The sequence below is a fragment of the Typopeltis vanoorti genome, chromosome 8 (assembly GCF_054136105.1).
Source record: "Typopeltis vanoorti isolate ZY-2024b chromosome 8, IOZ_Tvanoo_1.0, whole genome shotgun sequence".
Lineage (NCBI taxonomy): Eukaryota > Metazoa > Arthropoda > Arachnida > Uropygi > Thelyphonidae > Typopeltis > Typopeltis vanoorti.
The window spans coordinates 137,868,086-137,882,240 of NC_143556.1; the positions used below are offsets into that span (position 1 = coordinate 137,868,086).

At 34.1% G+C, this 14,155-nt stretch overlaps 1 protein-coding gene across 3 annotated transcripts in view; it reads right to left on the reverse strand.

Moving 5' to 3' along the window:
• The window catches only part of Scm (Polycomb protein Scm), a 557,832-nt gene that overhangs the window by 504,296 nt on the left and 39,381 nt on the right, over positions 1-14,155 (reverse strand). For all 3 annotated transcript variants that reach the window (XM_090396959.1, XM_090396960.1, XM_090396958.1), the window contains one exon: positions 9,858-9,924. The gene's annotated coding sequence lies outside the window, so the exon portion shown is untranslated. The remainder of the gene's footprint in view (positions 1-9,857; positions 9,925-14,155) is intronic.

Below are 14,155 nucleotides of genomic sequence, written 5' to 3' on the forward strand. Positions count from 1 at the left end.
AATAGTGACACCAAATTGCACTTCTCATCCATGTTATTCAATGGGTTTTAGAGCTTCGTATCCAGATTTATCTCGACGTCTATAGATGTCGTGGCCGGTTGGGGTAAGGGAGGTTAATCGTTAACTTCCAATTTAATTAATTATGTTTCCATATGTATTCAAAACATGCTTTTAGATTTATTATGTTATAAATGGCACAGTTTTTCCCAAAATGTTAGTAATTCCTACTTAGGTTTTTAAAAAAATTACGAAAAGTCAAAATGACGTATAGGGAAATAAATTAAAAACACTATGTTTATTTTTGAAGTAAAACTTTAATTCCAACATTCTAAAATGTAATTTTTTTGCTTTTCTGTTCACAAAATCGTCAATGACATTGTCAAAGTCTATTTCATCAGTCAGTTGCTGTTTTATAGAGGCAAGATTTCTTAAACGCCAAAAAAATGCCGCCCAGGGCAGACTTCCCCCCTCCCCCCAGCTATACCTCTGTAACTTAGTGGTCCATAGAATTGCTTTCAGCATTTTACTGGTCCTTGGCTTTAGAAAGGTTGAGAAACGCTGGCCTAGACTATACATAATGAATGAATCATTATAAAATTATTTTATTCTAATTAATTAAATAAATGTAACAAATTAATTCTTCTTCTTTTCAGCCATTTTTCTGTCCACTGCTGGATGAAGGCCTCCTCCAGTTATTTCCACCTTTCTCTGTTCTTGGCAATGGTGGACCAATTTTTCCCAACAAAATTTGACATATAATTAATTAATAACAGTTAATTTTATGCAATGATGATTTAATACTGCATGTTTGTGTTTGTTTACATTTCTCTCGAATGCCATCATGTATGGCCTGTGGGTGTTTCTGTGCATAAGTTTTGATAAATCTTAACTTTTTATAATAGATCTATGCATATTTTATGGAAATAAATGATAAAATAGACTAGTATCTACAATATATTTCATGAATTCATGACATACTTAACTCTTTCTTATTTTTTTTTTCGATATTTCTAGGCTATGCGGTTCATCTGCAAGTTTTTCAAATTACATTTTCATTAAAGGTTTTTCATTTTTCAAATTTCCAACATATTTATTGAAAAAAATTTGCATAAGTGGATCCATGAAGTTCAAACTCACGTTCAAGAGGCAATGTAGTTTCAATTCATAAACGTTTCTCAATTTGAACAGGCCACTATTATTCCTTCAGTTTCCTCAAATCTAAAAACTAGAGCAGTCACTGGTCAACATTCATAAACAGCCCAACTACAAATATATCAAAACTTGTCATCTTTTTCTTCCTTTCATTTACCTTTCATTCTTCGAAACAGTCTTGCCCATACAGATTTTCTCAACAAATACAATCCTCAGCTTTTCAAGAAATTTGTTAATAGATTCATCACCGTTTGTGTTATAGGTCTGATGACCTCTCATGTGTGAGAGGTTATATGCTAGATGTTCTTATGTGTTAGATGTTATATCATCCGCATAATGTTTGCTGGTACACGTCTCATATATCCAACCAAGAAATCTGCTTATATGTTGCAAAAATGCTTACTTAATTTTCCTTCTTATAAGCAGATTTCTTTGAATATATGAGACGTGTACCAGCAAACATTTACAAATAATTTTTTCATGGTGATTCCAACACATGAAAGGTTGTAAACATATAGCATATTAGTGCCTTGAGTTAGGCAAGGATCTTTTCTTTCCTATTTTATTACTGTCTATATATATATATATATATATATATATATAGCTTTATTCATTTTTAGCTGGTCTGTAAACCCTGCTACAAAGACCAAACGTGAATTTTTTTTTTTCAAGCCACTTCAGGACAACACATCCATACCTACTGGCATGATCTGATCTTGGTAGGAGAGAGGATACACAAACAAATTTGTGTATCCTCTGTAACTGTATGTTTTAGAAACTAAAACATACATTTTGGTTTCTAACATTTTAATAGATTTGTTTTCAATGGGATAAATTTTTCTTCTACTCAACACTGTGGGAACATAGTATGATTAGTCCATATCATACCTAATAGAGCTTCAGTAGCTCAGTCAGTATAGACAAATCCCTTTGGCCGGAAAGACTTGGGTTCGATTCCAGTCTATAACATGAGGATCCTTTATCTGGTCTCTTTCAACTGAAGGTCAGTAAGATGGTCTCATATGGAGGCAGACGGTTTTATTTTCACCTGGAAATTCGGGTTTTTTGTCCTTCAGAACATGCAAACTAGTTCCGTGAACATATGGATTTACAGTCATAAAATACATATACATCATCATCATCAAATTCCTGCCATGTACCCTCAAGGGGTGTACAGGATATGATAGTGTTACATGAAAAAAAATTACATCATTACTAACTTCCTATCTACAATTTTCCTCCAAATCAGTCTGTTACTTGTCAAGACTCCAACATTATCAGATCTTATATTTCTATCGTCTAAGGCACTTTGTACCGTATCAATTCACCTATATCTTGGTCTTCCTCTGGGTCGTTTTGCTGCCAACCTGTCAGAGAACACTTGTTTTGCAAATCTTTCCTCGCCCATTCTATTTAAGTGACCATACCACCTGAGATTAGCTCTGCTAACGCATTCCTGGATGCTGACAATGTGTCAAGTTCTTTCCTAATATCCTCGTTTTTAATATGATATTTCTATTGATGCCATCTGTTCACACCTATAATCTTTCTCAGGACTCTCATATCTGCAGTCTCTAGTCTTTGGTGAAGTGTTTTACTTCTCACCCAGCTCTCAGATCCATAAGTTAAAACTGGTTTGAACACTGTCTTGTATACAGCTAATTTAGTGTTCCGACTAATTTCTCTCTTATTCCATACGAATTTATTCAATTGACTTCCTACCATACCAGCTTTGTTGATTCTGTTCTCTATTTCTATATTTAATTTACCATCTTCAGTAAAAATCGTGCCTAAGTAACTGAAATATTTTACTTGTTCCACAGGTTCTCCATTCACAACACAGTTGACATTTTCAATGATTCTGCCTATTTTCATTGTCTTTGTCTTTTTATTGCTGACCTTCATACCATATCTATTACAACAGTTATTCAATTTAGTCAGAGAATCTTGCAGACTTGTAGCAGATTTATTTAGAAGTATAACATCATCCGCATAAAGCAAAGAGCTGACATTAACATCTCCAATTTTGATATCCTGTTTAATACCACTTTCCTTCATAATGTGATCCACATAGATAATGAATAACAGAGGGGATAATGTACATCCTTGTCTCACACCAGATTTAAATTCTTTCAATTCTACCTGCTGACTTACAACTCAAATAAAGACTAAGTATTGCTTGATATAATGCCCCATTGATACCATATAACTGCAGTGTATTGAATAGCTTCTCTCTTGGTACCTTGTCATATGCCTTTTCCAAATCGACAAAACTTAAATACAGATCTTTGTTATATTCCCATGCTTTCTCGACTATTTGTCGTAAAGTGAAGATCTAATCCTGACAGCCTCTATTTGGCCTGAATCCAGCTAGTTCTTCACCAAGCTTTTCTTCTACAATTCTTCTCAACCGTTTCTCAAGTATACTTGCATAATCTTGCCAGGAACACTCAGTAGGGAAATACCTCTGTAATTCTCACACTCAGTTTTATTTCCCTTTTTATATATATATAGGTACTATTAGAGCTCTACTCCAATCATCAGGAATTTGTCCCTCTGTCCAGGCTTTCTGAACTATGCAGTGCAGCCACTGTAAGACTTTTATACCACCATACTTCAGCATTTCTGGTCGAATATCATCTACTCCTGCTGTCTTTCCACATTTCAAGCCTTTGATTGCTTTTTCTACTTCAAGTATGGATCAGTGTTTTTTACCACTATACTGTCATCACTGCTTGTTTCATTTAGCAGTTTTTCAAAGTAATTACTCCATACTTCAAGGATATCTTTTTCTATCGTTTTTACGTCACCTTTATCATCTCTAACTCCTTTTACAACACTCTTTCCTCCTTTCTTAAGCTTCTTCAACAACCTCCAGAATATTTTGCCACCTTCTTGATATTTATTTTCTATATTCTTGCCTTTTGTTTAGCTAGTTTTACATAGTGTTTAGCATTCTTGCATTTGTCTCTATATTCTCTAAGAGCACAAGCTGACTTATTTGACAGGAACTTTTGATATGCTTTTTTCTTTTCCTTCACTGCCCCTTTAACTTCCTGTGTCCACCAGGGAGTTCTGATTTTTTTTATCCTTGCAGACAACCTCACCACATGCCTCTCTGGCAGAATCAATCAATGTTTTTTTCAGAGTTTGCCACTGAATCTCCAAGGTTTGATTCCTGTTCTCAAACTCTTTCATTTTTTCTTCAATAATCTTTGCGTATTTTAGTCTACAGTTCACATTTGAGAGCTGCTCAACTTTTATTCGCTTTAAAACTTTCTTACATGTTATTCTTTTCAATATGAAATTCAATTTTATCCTGCTCAAGACTAAATAGTGATCACTTCCAATTTCAAATCCTCTGTACACTCTGGTGTCCTGCACCAGGGAGAAAACATCACTATCAACAATAACATAGTGAATGAGACTTTTCTTCTTCTTTGCCTTTTCTCTCCATGTGAATTTGGGCACATTTTTATGTTGGAACATGGTGTTAGTAATAACCAGTCCATGTCCTGAGCAGAAATCCAACAGATTTCTGCTCAGGACATTTTTGATTTGATTTTGATTTTTGATTTGCCATTATGATTAGCTTTGCTCTTTTCTCCAAATTTTCCCAAAATATTTTTGTATGTCTCACAATCATTTTCTACTTGCTATTTAGATACCCAACAAGGATCAACTTTTCATTTTTCATTGTGTCAGTTGCTTTTTCTAAAGCCTCAAAAAATTCTTCCACTTCTACTTTAGTAGAACCTTCTGTGGGACCATAGGCACAAATAAGTCTCATTGTCCAGTTCCCGATTCTCATATTTGCCCACATTACTCTACTTGAGACTGACTGTCATTCAAGAAGATTAGCCTCGTATTCTGTGTTGAATACTATGGCTACTCCTTCTTTTCCTTGATTGTCATTGCCTGAATATAACATTTTGTATTTATTGCTCAGAAAGATCTCACCAGTTTTTGTCTTTTTTGTTTCAGTCACCCCTATTATGTTGATCTGGTACTTATCTAATTCCTCAGCTAGCTCCATTTTTTTGCCATTCAGGCTTCTTACGTTGATAGTACCGATCTTTAACTCTGGTGATGTTGAGTTGGGGTTTGTTTTCAGATTTGTTCCAGTAGCTGACTTTTTGCTGTTCGCCCTGGTTCCCTGGCGAAAACAACGGGGGCCTTGTTTAACCGGGCGACGCCCCAGCCGGCATGAAATTTTTTCATGTCGTACCATCATTTATTTATTTTGGTTTAACCAATAAGAATACAATTTGGTCGGCTAAATCCCAAATTGCCAGCCCATCCTTGTTCGTTCAGTATCCAAGTAGATACCCAACAGGGTGCACCACGAGAAGGTGAGAATTGGACATTAGGTCAGAAGCCCTGGTCGGTTCTCCGTATTCCTTTAAAGGCTATGTGGAGGTCTCCTCTGAGTTATACAACTTTGACCTTTAAGCACCCCATATACAAAATACATATATCTAATCCCTTATTAGGAGGCTCAACCATACCCCCCCCCAAAAGGGATGGGGGAGAACCACATATGAATAAATTAATAAAAATAATCATACCTAATAATTATCATCAACATCCGATATATATACCCTTAAGAGGCGTTCAGGCTATTATGACAGCACTACATTATTAAGATTATATTAATAATCTCCTATCAACAACTTTTCTCCAAATCAATCTATTACTTGTTAGCACTCCAACATTTCGTTCTTCTAAGACACTTCTAACTGTATCAATCCAACACTGGTCTTCTGCTGGAACTTTTTCCTTCCATCTTGGCATCAAACACCTGTTTGGCTAACCTTTCCTCCTCGATTCTATTTAAGTGATCATACCACCTTAGATTAGCACTGTTTACACATTCTTGAAAGCAAACAGCATCAAGTTTCTTTAATATGATTCTGCTACTGATGCAATCTGTCCAGGTCCCTAATTTTTCTAAGAACTCTCCCATATTGGTGGTCTCAGATCAAGTGATTTATTTCTTACCCAACTCCCAGATCCATAACTTAAAACTGGTTTGAACACTGTCATATACTCTGCTAAGTTTAGGGTTTTTATCCAATTTCTCTCTTATTCCATAAAAATTTATTTATTTAACAGGCTCCCCAATACATCAGCTTTGCATATTCTGTTGTCCATTTCCAAATTTAAATTGCCATACTTCACTAAAAACTGTGCCTAATTATGCAGCTGAAGTTTTCTATGTTCCTGCCTATTTTCATATTTTTGGTCTTTTTATTGCTGATATTCATGCGACATTTGTTATAGTGATTATTTAATTTAGTTAAAAAGTTCTGGACTTACACTGGATGTGTTTAAGAGTACACATCATCTGAATAAAGCAAAGAGCTAAGTTTAATACCTCCAATTCTAATATCAGGTTTAATGCCACTTTCTTTCATAAAGTGACCCAAAAAGAGACAAATAAGAGTGGAGATGATGTTCATCCTTGTCTCACACCTGATTTTACATCAAACCATTTTCTTGTATTCCTTTCTATTCTAACTACTGACTTACAGCTTAAATATAGACTATCTATTTCATGTATAATGGTCTTTTTACTCTATATAACTGTCGTATTTTGAAAAACTTTTCCCTAAGAATCTTATTTACAAAATCAGATCTACAAAACCTTTGTACAGATCCTTGTCATATTCCCATGATTTCTAAACCATTTGTCATAAAGTGAAAATCTGATTGTAATAACCTGTATTTGGCCTGAATCCAGCTTGTACTTCTACCAGATCCTCTTCTACAATTGTTCTCATCCTCTTTTTTAGATGCTTGCAAAAATCTTACCTGGAAGACTTATTAGAACACTCCCATTCAGCTTTATTCCCTTTCTGACAGATTGGAACTATGAGAGTTCAACTCAATCATCTGGAATTTGACCTTCTAACCAGACCTCTGAATTATGCAATGCAGTCACTGCAAAACTTTTATGGCTCCATATTTGAGCATTTTTGGTCCAATATCATTGATAGAAATAGCTGTAAGTAGAAAGTTTCTAGTAGAAAAAGCTGTGAAGTTGTATGATAAAGTTTAATTTATAAATTAGGCATAGTAAGAGATTAACAACAATAACTAATAATAAAATAGAACAATTATAACAATATACTGTAATAAAAGTTATGTGAATGGAATCTTGTGAAGTCAAGAACTTTCACCTTTTCACTTAAAGGAAACACTTTATAGCTTCTCGTTGGCATATCCAAACTGCCAGCATCACTACTCTTGCACTTTTGGCCATTATTAAGTAAACACGAACACAAGCACTGAAATACTGCAACAGTCGATCTGATAAGATGGACAGCGCAAGATTATCACACTACTCAGAATGGAGCGCAATTTAAAACATATGAATTGTTTATTTCTGGAATTTCTCATTTAATATTTTCAGACTGGGGTTGACAACAGATAACTGAAATCATGAAAAAGCAAATCCATGGATTGGGGGGGAGGGAATCACTGTACTTTTCAATATGATGTTCAGTTTAATCCTACTTAAAACTAATTGATGGTCATTTCCGATTTCAAATCCTCTGTACACTCTTTTATCCTGAACCAGCATGAAGATATCACTATCACCACCAACAATCAATGAGGCTTTTCCTATTTCTTGCATCTTCTCTCCACATGAACTTGTGCACATCTATGTTAGAACATAGTGTTAGTAATGACTAGTCTGTATCCTGAGCAGAAATCCTGTGGGTACTTACCCTTTTCTCCAAATTTTCCAAAACATTTCTATATGTATGATGGGATTCACTTCCTACTCTGTTCTTTAGAACTCCAACAAGTACCACTTTTTTTCTTTTTCCATTTTCTTTATTTCCACTGCTTAGAAGAACCTTCTGTGGAACCATAGGTACAAATAAATTTCATTGTCTATTTTCCCCATTTTGAAGTTTGCCCAAATTACTCAAAACTGCCTTCCAATCAAGAAGCTTATCTTCATGTTTATTGTTGAAAGCTATTGCTACTCCTCCTTTTCCTTGATCATTATTGGCCAAATATATAGCACCATATACTTATTATTTAATAAGTTTTATTAAATATAATATGTCCATGTTGTACTTTTCCAGTTCTTCTACAAGCTCGATTTCCTTCCCATTAATACTACTCATATTGATGGTTCCTATCTTCAATTCTCCTGATGGGTTTATTCTTTTTCTTGTGGATGTTGAGCTGGAATTTGTTCCAGTAACTGACTCCCTGGTTCCCTGACAAAAACAATTAGGGGGGGGGAAGAATTGTTTAACAAGACAATGCCATAGCCAGCATGAAATCTCATCAGGTTTTAGAATAATATACATTAGCAGTTTAAGCCAATAAAAAATATAATTTGGTTGGCTAGTTCAGAAACTGCCAACACATCCTTGTTCATTTAGTACCTAGCAGATACCTACTAACAGGGCACACCACATGAAAGTGAGGATTCAAGGTTAGTTCAGAAACGGCAGTAGGTTCTCTGCATTCCTTAAAGGTGATGTGGAGGTCTTCTCCCAGTTTTTCGGCTTTGACCATTTAGCAACCCTTTTAAATGCTTTTAAAGCAAGTTTATATCGCAATTGCTATCAAAAGACATATGAAATGATATTTGATATCTGAGGATAATCAATCATCTTTCAATTATTTTGCTTTAGAATTACATTATTCAGGTTTGTGAATGGTAAGAATGAAGTTGTACAATAAATTGCCAGATACAGTGAGTTAAAAGACATTTACAGTAATATACAAAAGACAATCATTCTGTTGTCCATTATTTGATGTTTACCAATTATCCAAAAATCAAAACCCCATTCAAACATTTGATTATTAAAAGAACACGTAAGACCACAGTAATAACTTTTAATTAATAAAGGTACAGATATTTCATACTAAAACTAATAGTACATCTTCGGTGTACTATTAAAATACAATTGTTGCTGCGTGCTAGGAAATGATAGAAAATAATAATTAATCTTTAAGATAATTTTTTTTTTTTTATTGATTGATTACATAAAATAAAAGTCGCCAAGATCTTCAAGAGAGAGAGAGAGAGAGACAATCATTTCGATTTAAATTCGGTCGGTGTAAAATAGCTTCACAACTTTCTTTAAAAAGGAATTCATATTTGAACCTGCATCTATGGAGGAGAATGAGTACCTTTATTAATTAAAAGTTATTACTGTGGTCTTATGTGTTCTTTTAATAATTAAACTATACCACAGGTACCTCTAAAATAACATTTGATTATTATAATCAATCAGTCAATTACTCTCAACATGAATCAAATGTCACTGCACTCACTGCATTAGATTCTATGAAAATGCAAATTAACACATCAGTCTACAAAGAAATTTTGCTTACCAGGAAGTATAACACAGCTAACAATCCACTGCTTGTTTACAACGATGAGAAATTTCCCATTACAATACTCTGCTTGAAATCCTTTTAAATTCAGTGTGACAGAACAACATACTAACTCATTTTTAGTTTTCTTTAATTTTGTTTGAAAGAATGGTGAGTATGACTTAAAAATGGCCAATAAGCATTACAAGAATTATAAGACGAACTATTAAATGACTATTAGAAGCCATTTACTGATTTAATGATTGCCGTTATTCTTCATTTTTCTGTATTTACCATTAAAAATTTTAAACAAATTTTTAACACATACAAAGTAAATTTAATTTTGGAATGCCTACCAAAAGCATCAGTATTCAGCTTAAGAAATCCAAAATCCAGCAACCATGGAACTTAATGGCAGCCCACCTTTAAATGTAAACAATAACATACTGAAGAAATATATTTAACAACATTTATTGAAATCAATATTTTCTTACCAAAATACAAAATAGGCAAGAGTATTTTTTTTTTTAATCTTCATATGATGAAAAGTAGATATCAGTTAAGTCGAATTATGTTAGAAAATTCACTGCAGCTATCCTTCTACGGCCCTATACTATCTCATAAAAACACCCTTTCATGAAGATATGTATAGGGATTATTCCTGTTGTTTAGAATGTCATACAGAGAAATATATTTATTGCTAGACATTCACTTATATAGTGGTACATGCAAACGTCAAGTACTGATCTGAATGGCGCAGTATTTTAAATCGATTCAATTTCAGGGTTATATCTGAAAAAATTAAATGAAATCAAACCAGAACATAAAAAATAATAATATATCTTCAATAAAGTGAACAGTATAAAATATATACAAAGATTTTCAACCAATCACTCCATTAATGTTAATGATACTTCAGGAAGATGTATTAGCATAAACCCTTGTTGAATGTAAAAGCTTTTAGAAAGTATTACATCTTATTTATTAAGTGCAAAAAAATTCAGCTCTTCCTTTAAGTTAACTTGAAGTTCCCAGTAAATAAGTCAGAACATGCTCTGTGAGAATACAGGGATAGTAAAACAATGTATGAAAAAAAGCTAAACAAAAATCAAGGAAAGACTTTGGTAATAATAATACAGAAGATAAATATCAAGAAGGTAGCAAAATATTCTGAAGGTTATTAAGAAATCATCTAAATGGATGAATGAGCACTGTAAAAGGAATCAGATATAAAGGAAACATGAAAACTGAAGATACTCTATATATCTGGAGTAATTATTTTGAAAGACTTTGAGACCTTGCCAGACAGTACAATTACAGATGATTGGAGTAGAACTCTCACAATACCTATGAAAAGGCATGTGACAAAACATTAAGAGAAAAGCTGTACGAAATGCTACAATTGTATAATGTAAACAGAAATTATATCGAGCAGTATATAGTTGGTTTGGAGGAGGCAAGGAAGATGATTTAATATAAAATCAGATGAGACAAGGGTGCATACTAATTTCACTGTAATTTCATCATTCATAGATCACAATATGAAAGCACATTGCCCCTCTTCAAATGGAAAAGATCTGAATTTGATCCTGTTATGACAGGAGGAATTTTTATTTGGACTTTTTTACAAGTGAAGGGTGAGTTAGCCAATCTCATACAGAGGTAGCAGTAGGTTTTGTAACTTGGGTTTCCCATCCTGCATGCAGGCAAATCTGCCAGAGAATGTACACTATGTAATTTTTTTACATTATAACAATCAATAGCTTTATAGTAATCAACTGTTTATCCAACCACAGCAGGAAGGCAAGTGGCCATTCTGGTAATTGAAGGTACAATTACATGGTGCTGTACCAAAAGTTAATTGATATATTAAGGATGATTAATTGAAGGACTGTTGTTTTGAAGGTCAGATAAATGTAAGATTACTATACATTGGTTTCATATGATGGTGTAATAACTGCCAATATTGGCCTCATTGTGTCATCATATGACAATTAATATTATGAAGGAAAGTGATATCAAGTACAACATAAGTTGAGGAATCCTGCAGTACAAGTCTGCAGGATTCCTCAACGAAACATAATAAATTTAGCATGAAAATCAGCAATAAAAAGAGAATAACTGAAAATGGGTAGGAGCACTGAAACCATCAGCTGTGTCCTGAATTTAGAATAACAGAAAAATTAGTCAGAATACTAAAGCAGTGCTGTACACAAGACAGTGTTAAAAATAATTTTAACTTATGCATCTGAGAGCTGGATTAGAAATAACAGCTGATTAAAAACTGATCAAAAAAAAGCAGGAGTCAAGAGATATGAGAGTTTTAAAAGAAAGATTAAGGGAGTGAACAAATGGTATATCCAGTGGTGAGCTATGGAAATTTTAACAAAGAACTCACATCATTGAGAAAAAAAAAAAAAAAAAAAAAAAAAAGCCTAATCTAGCCCTTATAATACTTATACTGCGACTTTGTAGAGCTTCTGACAGATATAATTCCTGTAGGATATCAATCATTAATGCTAGATCTTTTAAAAATTCCAAATTGAGAAATCGGTTTAAAAAGCCCTTATATTTATCGTTTGATGCAAAATGCTTGCATAAAGCTGTGGGGGGGGGGATTTCTCCACAAAGCAAGAGCCGTTCGTAAAGTGTAAGCTGCCCATCGTGGTCCAAACACACAGTCAATCTTTAAAATTTCGATACTAAGGTCTTTTGCAATCGTATTTAATTCTCGTTGATTTTTTGGTGATTGATGATAAAAAGCATATAAAAAAATATAAAAAAATCAGCTAACGCCTTTTTATTCCCATATACGGGAGTAGGCGAGGCCATTTAGCCCTATCTAACTTTTGGAGACTGAGTGGGCAGTTCAATCTCCACTGGTACCCAATCAGAGACAGATGGCCCAAGGCTATCACTAATTAAGCGGTACGCAGTGAAGAGAGATGGCTCAAATGTGCCGCCATCTCGTGGTCCCTAACCCTAACACAATATATTTTTTTTAATGTCTGAAATAATGTGGGTTCTACGGTCGATTTTCTTGAGTTTACAGGACGAAAAACCCGAGTTTCCGGGAGGAAAAACCTGCTTGCCCGTGCCAGAGATCGACTAACTCGGGAACCGGTCGAAAAAAGGCTTAGAAAAATTTCCTCTAGTCGCCGACTAGACTCGAAACCAAGCCTTCCTTCGTGCGGCCAAGCGCGGTGGTGTGCAAACGCCACATCCACTGAAAAGCATATAAATTATCCATAAATATTTCAAAATGATTTATTTCTTTAATGTTTTTTATCGAATCGTCTAATGCTAAGTGTAAACGATGAGCACAATGCCGAATCACAATGTTGGGAAATTTTTGTAGAAGTTTGATTGCAACACCTGATTTGCTTCCTAACATTACACTAGCTCCATCAGAACAAAATGCAATGAAATGATTTTTTATATAGTTATCAGAAAATCCATATGAATTTAAAGTAACATGTATACATTCCACGGCGGTATTTTCTAGTTCTACAAGATTATTAAACAACAAGAACAAGGGACTCTCAAATTTGAGAAAAATTTAACAAAGAGCTTGCGTGAGCCCCTTATAGATACACCACTGGGTATATCTCCTCAAGGGCTCACTTTAGTGAGTATGGGAGTAGCAAACCCAAGGAACCTGATGCTGGACCATGCCTTACTTCATGGTAATATACATCTGTACAGGAAAACCTTGCTCAACACAAATTTGATATACGTGATAATCAGTTAGCATGATTGAGTGAAATGATACTATATCCTGCTTTAAGCGAGTGATTAATCAGTTAATACGATTCTGTTTATGTGATATGTGAAATTTTATGTTATGCGAAATTTTTTGTTGCCAATCTGCAGCGAGTGAAAAAGCTGAAAATCATTAAGAGACATTAAAGTAGTGCTAGTAATACAATGATTGTGTGAGAACTGGAATACAGTGAGTCTACAGTTGACTATATTAAATAAGAGCAAAGAATACAAAGAACAAGAAAAAATTGCTACCGCTTCTTTACGCATGCATTCACCTGAAATGGAAGCCATTTAATGATCGAGATTGAGCATCTTCTATCATTCTAGATTGAGGATTATAACCAAAAAAAGAGTACCTCTTAGTACAGGGAATATTCAGACAAAAAGCTCTCAGTATTTTTACCTCATTGAAAGAGACCAAATTTCAAGGGGAATGTGAAAGCTTTACTGTGAGTACAGGATGGTTTGACCATTTTAAAAATTGAACTGGACTGCATAATGTAATAATAACTGAAGAATCTGCTGGTGCTGATATAGATTCTGTGGCCAAGTTTCCTGAAGAATTGCAAAGGATAATTCAGGAGGGTGATTATGACGATCAGCAAATATTCAACGTCGACGAAATTTCTCTCTTTTGGAAGTGTATGCCAACAAAAACTTTCTTAGCAAAAACAGGATACAAAGTATCTAAAGATTATCTTATGCTTTTATTAGGAGGCAATGCAGAAAGCAACTTTAAACTCAAGCCTATGTTAGTTTATTGTGGGCAAAATCCAAGACCTAACATTATTGAAGAAATCAGCACAATTTGAAAAGAACTTGGATTTAATGAACTGGATAATGAAGATGTGAGAAACTTGCTCAATTCCCATTCAGAACAGTTAAGTGA